Genomic DNA, 10,922 nt, shown 5'->3' with positions numbered 1-10,922 from the left:
AATATGGTCAGCTACAAACATCACTTGTAGAAAATCAAATGATTACCTGATCATTGCTTCATCGAAATCGGTAGGAACTTGCTGTGAGTAAATTGGCTGCCATCTTTACTACATCGCAATGCAACTGCATTTCAAAAGTCCTTTGGCTGGAAAGCACTTTAGGACATCTTAATGTTATGTAAGTTGCTACATAAATCAGCTCTCAAGAGAGGGTGGCTAGGCTGGGGTTGTTCTCCTTAGAGCAGAGAAGGCTGAGGGGGGACCTGACTGAGTTGTACAAAAGTATGAAGGACCATAGAGAGGGTAGACAGGAAGGAACTTTTCCCCCAGGTAGAAGGAACATAGATTTAAGGGCAGAGGAAGGAGATTCAGAGGGGATTTGAGGAAAACCCTTTTCACCCAAAGGGTGGTGGGAATCTGGAACTCACTGCCTGAAAGGGTGGCAGAGGCGGGAACCCTCACAATACTTAAGAAGCATTTAGATGAGCACACCGATACATTTGCAGATATTGCCTATTTAAGAATTAACAGCAATTTATATGAATACATTTCCTCTTTAATCCACTCCTCACAGAACTGCAGGTGTGGGATTAACTTGTGGACTGAAGGTTAGAAATCATAGAAACCCTACAGTGCAGAAGGAGGCCATTCAGCCCATCAAATCTGCATCGACAACAATCCCAGCTAGGCCTTATCCCCGTAACCCGACATATTTCCCCGCTAATCCCTCTAACCTACGCATCCCAGGATACTAAGGGGCAATTTAACATGGCCAATGCACTTAACCCGCACATCTTTGGCATGTGGGAGGAAACCGGAGCACCTGGAGGAAACACATGCTGACACAGGAAGAGCATGCAAACTCCACAGTGACCCAAGCTGGGAATCGAACCCAGGTCCCTGGAGCTGTGAGGCAGCAGTGCTAACCACCGTGCCACCATGCTGCCTCACAGAACATCTGAAGCTGTCCTTAACAGGTTAATGAGTTGGGACCGTTTTATTAAACATTGGAATGAAATGATGCAAAACAAATGTAAATGAGAGATATACCGTAGCATGCAAGGCTACAGACCAAATACTGGAAAATGGGATTAGAATAGATAGGTTCTTGATGGCTGGTGGAGATACGATGGGCCAAAGGGCCTTTTTTCTGTGCTGCAAAACTCTAAATGAAAGTCCTCTCTTTCTTTGATGGGCTGCATGAGTGAAGGGAAGGCTGGAAAAGGCAGCTTGCCACAGAGCTGGGAGCAAGCAATTCTTTCCACTGAGTAATGGAATGGAAACAAGCTGGTAACTGCTCCGCACAGTACAGCAGCAATACATCTTGGTTGTGTCTGAGTCATGTCGTATCATTTTGATTCAGACTTGAGGCTGAGCAGCCTGGAGCTCCTTGCTGCTACAGGGGAGGTGTGAGGGGTTAAAGAATCTCTGATACCATGCCAAGGGAGTTGTGGGAGGCGACCTTGTGCCTGGTCCAGCACATGTTGTTGCTCTTAGCTGTGTTTTGTGGGGCGGAAGTGCCGAGCATGGGTTTGCAGGCTGCACTGCTTATCCTCAAGGTCAGGCATAGCAAGCAGTAGAGGAAGGCCCAGGGAAGGAGGAGAGAGGAGCAAAGCACCTTGTCCAGAAAAAAAAAACATGTTTGTTGTTTGCAGTTCAGGTTACATCACCTACAAATGTAACAATGCTGACCTTTTGATACCAGATCTCTTTGAAACCCACCTCTCCGTGTGGGTTTCCTCCAGGTGCTCCGGTTTCCTCCCACACTCCAAAGGTGTGTGGGTTAGATGGATTTAGCTAAATTGCCCCTTAGTGTCAGGGGAATTAGAGGAGTAAGTGTGTAGGGTTATGGGAATGGATGGGATTGTTGTTGGTGCAGGCTTGATAGGCCGAATAGCCTCCTTCTGCACTGTAGGATTTCTATACTCCCTCCAAATGTGTACCTTCCTCAATAGAATCATAGAATCCCTACAGTGCAGAAGGAGGCCATTCAGCCCATCGAGCCTGCACCGACAACAATCCCATCCAGGCCCTTATTCCTGTAACCCAACACATTTGCCCTACTAATCCCTCTGACACTAAGGGGCAATTTAGCATGGCCAAAACACCTAACCCGCACGTCTTTGGACTGTGGGAGGAAACCGGAGCACCCGGAGGAAACCCACGCAGACACGGGGAGAACGTGCAAACTCCACACAGACAGTGACCTGAGACCAGAATCGAACCCGGGTCCCTGGCGCTGTGAGGCAGCAGTGCTGACCACCCGTGCCGCCCTAAATAGGCTGGCGACCTGGCAAAACAACAGCGAGCATTTCCATTTTCCTGGTGAGTGTGGGGTGTCATTGTGCAATTCGGTATAAAGTCAGTGTTCAGGAAACAGGTTGCATTTTGTAAAAGCTCACCATAAAGTTTTATGCGATGTATATTTACAGTTATTGCCTGCGCCCATCCCACACTGGGAATAACTTAAGATGAAAGACCTTTGGATCCAGTTCCCCGCTATCAGGAACCTTGATAAGCTGCCATTAAACGATACGGGATTGTCAACTGTATCACAGAAACCCGAACCTGGGGATCAAATGGTGGTTATTGGGTTACAGGAACGCAGCAATAAAAATGACAGTAGTTAATCGAAAGGCACAATGCTGTGGATGCTGGAAAACTAAAGTGAAAACGCAGATCATGGCTGTTCCTGTGGAGAGTAACAGTTAACATTTCAGGGTGATGCAACGAGGGAGGGATGACAGACAGGATTCGGGTTCGGGGCTGAAAGATCCCCCCATCGTCGGAAAGGGTTAAGAGGAGAGAGATATTTTCCTTCCCTTAAAGCTTTCCTGCTGCGTCTGCGATCTATCCCGAGCCGCACTCCACCCTCACTCTGCTCCACCCTATGCAGCAGCTAAGAATTTTCCTTTTTTGGATGTACAGGGTGCTGTTGTTTTCTGCCCAGTGTTTGCAGTTAGTTAGAGGCTCCGGGGCCTCAGGCTGCCTTTATATGGAAATGTGAGCCGCTCTGCTCTGACCCACAGACTGGAGGAAAAGAAAAGGAGGAAGTAGCAACTAATTCTGTGTCGTTCAGGTCACTCCCCCCCCCCCCCCCCCCCCACCCCCGCTCCCCCTCCAAAAACCGAACAAATCCTTTCAGGATGAAAGATATAAAAAAAGCTTTTTGCCTCTGGAGCATTGTGGCAAACAGATTCACCTTTCAGGTGTCTCTGTTGTTTTACCTGATTTCACACAAATATTAATAAAAAATGGTCCCAGTCTCATGAACCTGTTAAGGACGGCTTCAGATTGCTCTGGGTGGGGGGAGGTGGCGGGGGGGGGGGGGGGGGGGGGGGGGGGGGGGGGTGGTGGGTGGTTCGCAGCCCACAACCCACAGGTTAATTCCACACCTGCAGCTCAATAATGAGTGGATAGGGGGATGGAAGAGGAAACGTATTCACGTAAATTGCTGTTCATTCTTAAAAAGGCAATGGCCGAGATTCTCCAGCCGTTCACGCCAGCGGGATTGGTGGCACGGTGGCACCAGGTTCGATTCCGGCCTCGGGTGACTGTCTGTGTGGAGTTTGCACATTCTCCCCGTGTCTGCATGGGTTTCCTCCGGGTGCTCCGGTTTCCTCCCACTGTCCAAAGATGTGCAGGTTAGGTGGATTGGCCATGCTAAATTGCCCCTTAGTTTCCCGGGACGCGTAGGTTAGAGGGGATTAGCAGGGCAAATATGTGGGGTTATGGGGATAGGGCCTGGGTGGGATTGTTGTCGGTGCAGACTTTCGATGGGCCGAATGGTCTCCTTCTACACTGTAGGAATTCAATGGCATTGAAGTTTCTATGGATTCTCCGGTCCTGCCGGCAGCGCACCGCTGCCCGCGGGTTTCCCGCCAGCCTGGGGTGACGTCAGTGAGAATTCCCAGTGACAGCAGCGGGATCAGAGAATCCCACCGACAGCAACAACGTGCTACCTCCCACCAGCGAGAAACACTCGACTGGGAGGCCGGAGAATCTCGCCCACTATCTGTAAACATGTCGGTGTACTTTTGGCTCTTCCCTCACTTGTGGGGGTTGGTGCCACATTGCCGTTCAGAGAAAGCTTTGGAGCTGCCAGCCTCTGTGGTTGACCTGTGCCACCATGGAGCTGGAAAAGATGGAACTGCTGGTACAAGCCGCAGACAATCCCCCTGTATTCCTCAAGATACAGAGCGAAATCTTACCAGAGTGCTGGTTCCGGTGAGAAAAACGACGTGTTTCTCTCCAGATCTTATGACACTCTGCCACAAAGAAACAGCTGGACGAGTTACACGCTGTCAGGGGAGGGGGGAGGGGGGGGGCCTCAACATGGTGGCAAATCTGGCGGCACTGAGATCGGGGCGCCATGTTTAAAGCACATCCCAGTCAGAACATGAATAAACCTCCTCCCGGCCCACTACAGAGGTCTCAGGGGCTCCCCCCCGCCCCACTCCACCCCACACCCTGATCAAAGTTAGAGTCGGCACCTCCAACACCCCCCCTCACCCCCATCAGATCCAGAACTTCTCACCCTATCAGAGTCGGCATCCCCCACCCCCTGATCAGGATCAGCACCTCTCTCTCTCTCTCCCCCCCCCCCCCCCCCCACAACAGTCAATGTCGCCCCCCCCCCTTCTCGCCAATCATCAGACCCCTTCCCCACACCCCCCCACCACCACCCCGCCCCCCCCACACCCACACAGTCATCACCTGCGTGAAGCTGATGATGTCACTGGCAAGGAGTGATGTAAATTGGAAGTTGTGATGTCGCCAGCGAGATTCGCGACTTCCGGGTTTCATCGGACATTGAGCCCCCATCGCTGATCCTGCAGATGGTGAACGTGGGCTCAAGATCCCCGCCCCCTCCCCCCACTGACTCCGCAACAAGGTGTACTCAGGATTTTCGAATGGGCCATTCAGCTGCACGTCGGAACTGAATTCTGGTCATCCGTCTGCCCTGCTGCATGCCGCCCTCTCCCGCCATCTGAATGCCAATGATAAGATGCCAGCGCAGCCAAGGCAGTTGAAACCTCGTGTAGGGTGAGCCTGCCCCTATTGCTGTTGAGTGGGCACCTTGTCAGCCGGCCCACCTGGCTCTTGCAGCCAGTTCAATTAACCAATTCAAACTTCCCCTCTGCTGCTTGGAATTAGTGACATGGAGTTATAGACTGAACAGTTATATGAAGTGGCCAGTATGGAGCTGTTGGGCTGAATGGCCTATTTCTGTGCTGTAATTTCACTGTTAATTCCCTGGCATGCGAGTGAGTCAATTCACTTGACCACACGGAGGAGAATAGCCCACTGTCCTGTAAGTTCCACCTACATATATGTTGTCAGTCCCTGCAGTGAAACGTGGGCCCTGCTGCCTGAGTGAGAGCGATGCCAAAGCTGTGGGTGGATAGGTGGCTTTCGAAACAAGAAAGAATGGGTAATTCAGCCCCTTCACCCTGCTATCTCATCCAATAAGATCATGGCTGAGCTTTCATAGATCATAGAATAGAAATCCTACAGTGCGGAAAGAGGCCATTCGGCCCATCAAGTCTGCACCGACCACAATCCCACCCAGGCCCTACCCCCATATCCACCCGCTAATCCCTCCAACCCACGAATCCTAGGACACTAAGGGGCAATTTAGCATGGCCAATTAACCTAACCTGCATATCTTTGGACTGTGGGAGAAACTGGAGCACCCGGAGGAAACCCACGCAGACACAGGAAGAATGTGCAAACTCCACACAGGCAGTGACCCAAGCCAGGAATCGAACCCAGGTCCCTGGAACTGTGAAGCAGCAGTGCTAACCACTGTGCTACCGTACCTCAACTCGATTTTCACACCCCATTTCCCTGATTCTTTTCACTTCCAAGTTGAGAGATTTGGGAGAATGAGGCCCTGAAAAACAGGCTTCACTCGAAGATTCGCAAGTGTGGGGACACATACACTCCCTTGGTTTTGGCTATGATGTGGAGGTGCCGGCAATGGACTGGAGTGAGCACAAATAAGAAGTCTCACAACACCAGGTTAAAGTCCAGCAGGTTTATTTGGAATCACGAGCTTTCGGAGTGCTGTTCCTTCATCAGGTGAGCCCTGAAGCACTCTGAAAGCTCGTGATTTCAAATAAACCTGTTGGACTTTAGCCTGGTGTTGTGAGACTTCTTATTTGGTTTTGGCTGATGTGGTTGCAAGAGGCCAGAAGTTGGAAAGCACAAGACAGTAACAAAACGTTAGGGACTGACAGCCATCAATTCAACAGGTCCTGATGGAAAATGTGTTTGGCTAACCTTTTCTCATTTATTTATGAACATGAGGTAATGACATCAAACACATTGAAAAACATCACTGCACTGACAGGCGATGCCATCACTAAGACAACAGATGGTTCTTTTGTACTTTCTTCCACTCACAGAAAGATAAATTGAATTTACTGAAGACAATTCTCCTTTAAGCAATGTTCAGTAATGCACCTGAACCGTATTTGCCTTGAATAAATAGCATCAGTAAATGTGGATGAGGCCGGAGCAGAGTCAAACCATTCCGTAATCTGTTTAAACTTTCAAAACACAGTGCAATGATTTTTTATATATATATATAATACAGAGAGAAGATTCCGGAAAGCCTCTGATGTCTACGGTACTTCAGTCCAGCATAGATCAACACCTTCAGCAGAAGAGGGGAGGGTAGTTGTGGTGTCTAGGTGTGGGGGCGGGGGCTGGTGGGGGGGAGAGGTGCGGGGAACTGCTGGAAGGAACCTGAAGAAACCAATCAATTCCATGCATCATAATAATGGGATTGACTCTGGATTACTCCAGGGCCAGGCTGGACTTGTGATGTTGCTGTTCTCTTCAGGCATCAGAATGACACGGGGTCACAAGGACAAGTGACCTTTCCAAAGACGGGCTGTAGTGTTTCTTTGCTTTTCACGGTCCTGCTGTTTGCCAAGTCCTTGAGGTTGAACATTAAATCGACCCAATCTTTCCGCTCACCCTGACCTCAAAAACCCACCCCAAATGTAAAGACTGTGATTAACGCTGCTGCCTCACAGCGCCAGGGACCCGGGTTCAATTCCGGCCTCGGGTCACTGTCTGTGTGGAGTTTGCACATTCTCCTTGTGTCTGCGTGGGTTTCCTCTGAGTGCTCTGGCTTCCTCCCAGAGTCCCAAGATGTGCGGGTTAGGTGGATTGACCACGCTAACTTAACCCTTGTGTCAGGGGGATGTGCTGGATAAATATGCGGGGTTACAGGAATAGGGCCTGGGTGGGATTGTGGTCGGTACAGACTCGGTGGGCTGAGTGGCCTCCTTCTGCACTGTAGGGATTCTATGATTCTAAAATACTGCGGATGCTGGAATCTGAAACAGAAAATGCTGGAAAATCTCAGCAGGTCTGACAGCATCTGCGGAGAGAGAATAGAGCCAATGTTTCGAATCTGGATGAGCCTTTGGAAACGTTGGCTCTGTTACCCTCCAAAACGTGTCAGGTTGATTTGAGCGACTGGCGGTTTTTTGGAAGGTTGTCTCAACCACCTGACCCACAGGACAATCAGTGATGGTATTCCATTTTCCATCAATTTTCTCTGGCTGCTTTCTGGGGAACGCTTACTCCTCCGCCCCCTATCCTGACCAAGGAAGTAACCCCACCCTCACCGATGGATTTAAATTGCTGCATGACCATCATATGCAGCAGATGGAAGAATGGCGAGGATTATTAATTGCACGGCATGTCTGAACGTTTGAGTAGCACTCATTAACTACTGAAACTTTTTAAAAACTGCTACCCAAACTTTTAAAGATCAACCTCAACAAGCAATGAGAGCTTTTAGTCATTACGTTAATGGGCATTTCGGCCTTCCCTTTAACATGAATTTTGATTTGTGGCAACTCAGGTTAATGTTTATCTTGATGTTGCAATGTCGAATGTTTGTTCCTGTGGTTTATCTAGAAAACTGAAAATGGCGTCAGAATTTGGAATTAGTATTTAATTAGAATGCTCTCTGTCAGAGTGGAAGCACTCTCAATTCCTCATCATCTTTACTCATTGTGAGGAGGATTTGGCAGTGAACAAGGAATCCGCCCTGAAATCTCCCTTTGTTACAAGACACACGCATTGAATCTGTTGAAGAAAATAGCCCAAGTGAGGGATCAAACAATCAAAACTACCTTGCTATGAGGAGGGGAGGCGATGGTCTAGTGGTGTTATCGCTAGACGATTAATCCAGAAACGCAGCTAATGTTCTGGGGACCTGGGGTCAAATCCCACCATGGTAGATGGTGGAATTTGCATTCAATAATTTAAACAAAAATCTGGAATTAAGAATCTGCTGATGACCATGAAACTATTGTCGGAAAAATCCATCTGGTTCACAAATGCCCTTTAGGGAAGGGAATCTGCTGTCCTTACCTGGCCTGGCCTACATGTGACTCCAGAGCCACAGCAATGTGCTTGACTCTGAACTGCCCTCGGGCAAGTAGGGATGGGCAATAAATGCCAGTGACATCCATGTTCCACGAATGAATAAAAGTCAGACATTGATTTTATTTTAACCTATTGCACTTACAACAAAGCATTTCTTGCATGTCCTGGCACTGAAGTTTCCCTGGCTGGTTTTAAGGTGGTGATGGTGACACAGCTCCTGACTGCAGGAACACGCTGCCAGGATAACAGGAACGCCCCAAATTTCATACACTCCAACTGGAGCGAATATGCTTGTGTGGGGATGGGAGGAGGATCAATGAGCAAGTCTCCCTGCAATGCATCTGTCAAGTTAGGCAGCTTAAGTTTTAAGTTAGGTTTATTTATTATTGTCACAAGTAGGTTTACATTAACACTGCAATGAAGTTACTGTGAAAATCCCCTAGTCACCACAATCCAGCACCTGCTTGGGTACACTGAGGGAGAATTTAGCATGGCCAATGTACCTAACCAGCATGCCTTTCAGATTGTGGGAGGAAACTGGAGCACCCGGAGGAAACCCACGCAGACACGGGGGAGAACATGCAGACTCCGCACAGACAGTGACCCAAGCCAGGAATCGAACCGGGGTCCCCGGCGTTGTGAGGCAGCAGTGCTAACCATTGTGCCACACACATTGTCGCCCCACTGCTGCTCACACCGTGACATATACTGGCGGACTGGGAGATGAAGAATGCAGCAGGGAAATGGGCTTTTCAAATATTCCAAGCTCCACAAAGGAGGCCACTGCCCAGCTATGCATGCTTTACAGCAGAGGATCACAATCAGGAGTGAGAAACCTGGTTAACCTTTCATCCTCTGCAGCCAAGCCTGTCGGCTGAGATCAACTAACTGAGCACAACGCTTTCACCAACTAAGGGATGAGGGAGCTGTGACCCTTTTCATTTATTCAGTCATTTTCCTTTCTAGTTTTGAATTTGTGTTTATTAAGGAACACTGCTATCTTGAATTGAAAATATAGAAGTACGACTTGCCTTCAAGGAGTTTTTGAAGCTAAACTTTGCCCTCACCTGGATGTCTTTCTATCACCACCAGATCATTTTCCTTAATGGAAACTTGTTATGGATCAAGAGAGTGTTCATTCCCTCCTAAGGTCACATCATTAATGAATAATACCCCCGAAAGATCTCCACAAGAGACAATAGTATTATAAATCTAACCACTTTCAATTTTCCTTTCCGTGTACTCACGGTCCAACAGAAAGCTGCGTGGTTAAACTTTCCTTCCAAAGAGACTCTCCCATTTTATTTTCATTGGCCCTTTTGTTAAAAAAATACATTTTAACTGGGTAAAAGGAAATGAAAGAAAGGGCTATCATTTATCCGGCTGCTTTCGCAATTCCTCAGAATGTCCTAAATATATTTTACACCTACTGAAGTGCCCCTGGTGGGTAATTGCTGCTGTAATATTGAAACACGGCAGCGAAACTGTACACAGCAAGATCCCACAAACAGTAATCTGATAACGGACATATGAACATACGGATCAGGAGCAGGAGTAGGCCACTAGGCCCCTCGAGCCCGCTCCATCTTTCAATAAGATCGTGGATGATCTGATTGCAACTTTAACTCCTTTCACCCTCTTGTTAATCTAGAATCTATCTGGACCTAAATTAAACATATTCTAAGACTCTGCTTCTACTGCCTTTTGAGGAAGAAAGTTCCAGAGACCAGAGACTCACGGCCCTCTGAGAGAAGAACATTTCTTCTCATCTCTGCCTTAAATGGGCGACACGGTGGCATAGTGCTTCGCACTGCTGCCTCACAGCACCAGGGACCCGGGTTGACAACTTTGTCATGACATCTAATTCCATTAAAAATGTTCGTGTGATGTCAGTGTCGGGAACGAATTTCAGCATTTGGATTTTGCAATATGTTTTAAGCAGTTTCTAATCCTATTTTAAGAGTCTTTCTGATGCAACATCAATCCTTGTGTAACTCGGCTAGTTCAAATGTTTCAGGAAAGCATATCCCTTAAGATGAGATATGCAAGTCTCCTGTAAGCTGATGTGAACTCGGTGTTACAGAGTCCAGTGCAGTTTGAAAATCTGGAGTCATGTTCGACCACCGCTGGAGCATTGCGCTTTTCACTTGATTCTCAACTGAAGTTCTTTTTGAAACTTTGATGTAGGTAGAGGAGATTCATGCTACATGTAAAATCCAAACCCTTCTCTCTCTCCTTTTCCTCCCCTCCTTCCCCCTCCCCTCTCCTCTCCTTTCCCCCTCCCCCCTCCCCCCTCCCCTCCTTCCCTTTCTTCCCCCCCCCTCCCTTCCCCTCTTTACAGTGGTTAGCACCGCTGCCTCACAGCGCCAGTGTCCCAGGGTCAATTCTGGCTTCGGGTCACTGTCTGTGTGGAGTTTGCACTTTCCCCTGTGTCTGCATGGATTTCCTCCGGGTGCTCCGGTTTTCTCCCACAGTCCAAAGATGTGCGGGTTAGGTTGATTGGCCAT

This window comes from Mustelus asterias, chromosome 12 (assembly GCF_964213995.1).
Source record: "Mustelus asterias chromosome 12, sMusAst1.hap1.1, whole genome shotgun sequence".
In the NCBI taxonomy this organism is placed as follows: Eukaryota; Metazoa; Chordata; class Chondrichthyes; order Carcharhiniformes; family Triakidae; genus Mustelus; species Mustelus asterias.
This window is presented reverse-complemented; position numbering follows the sequence as displayed.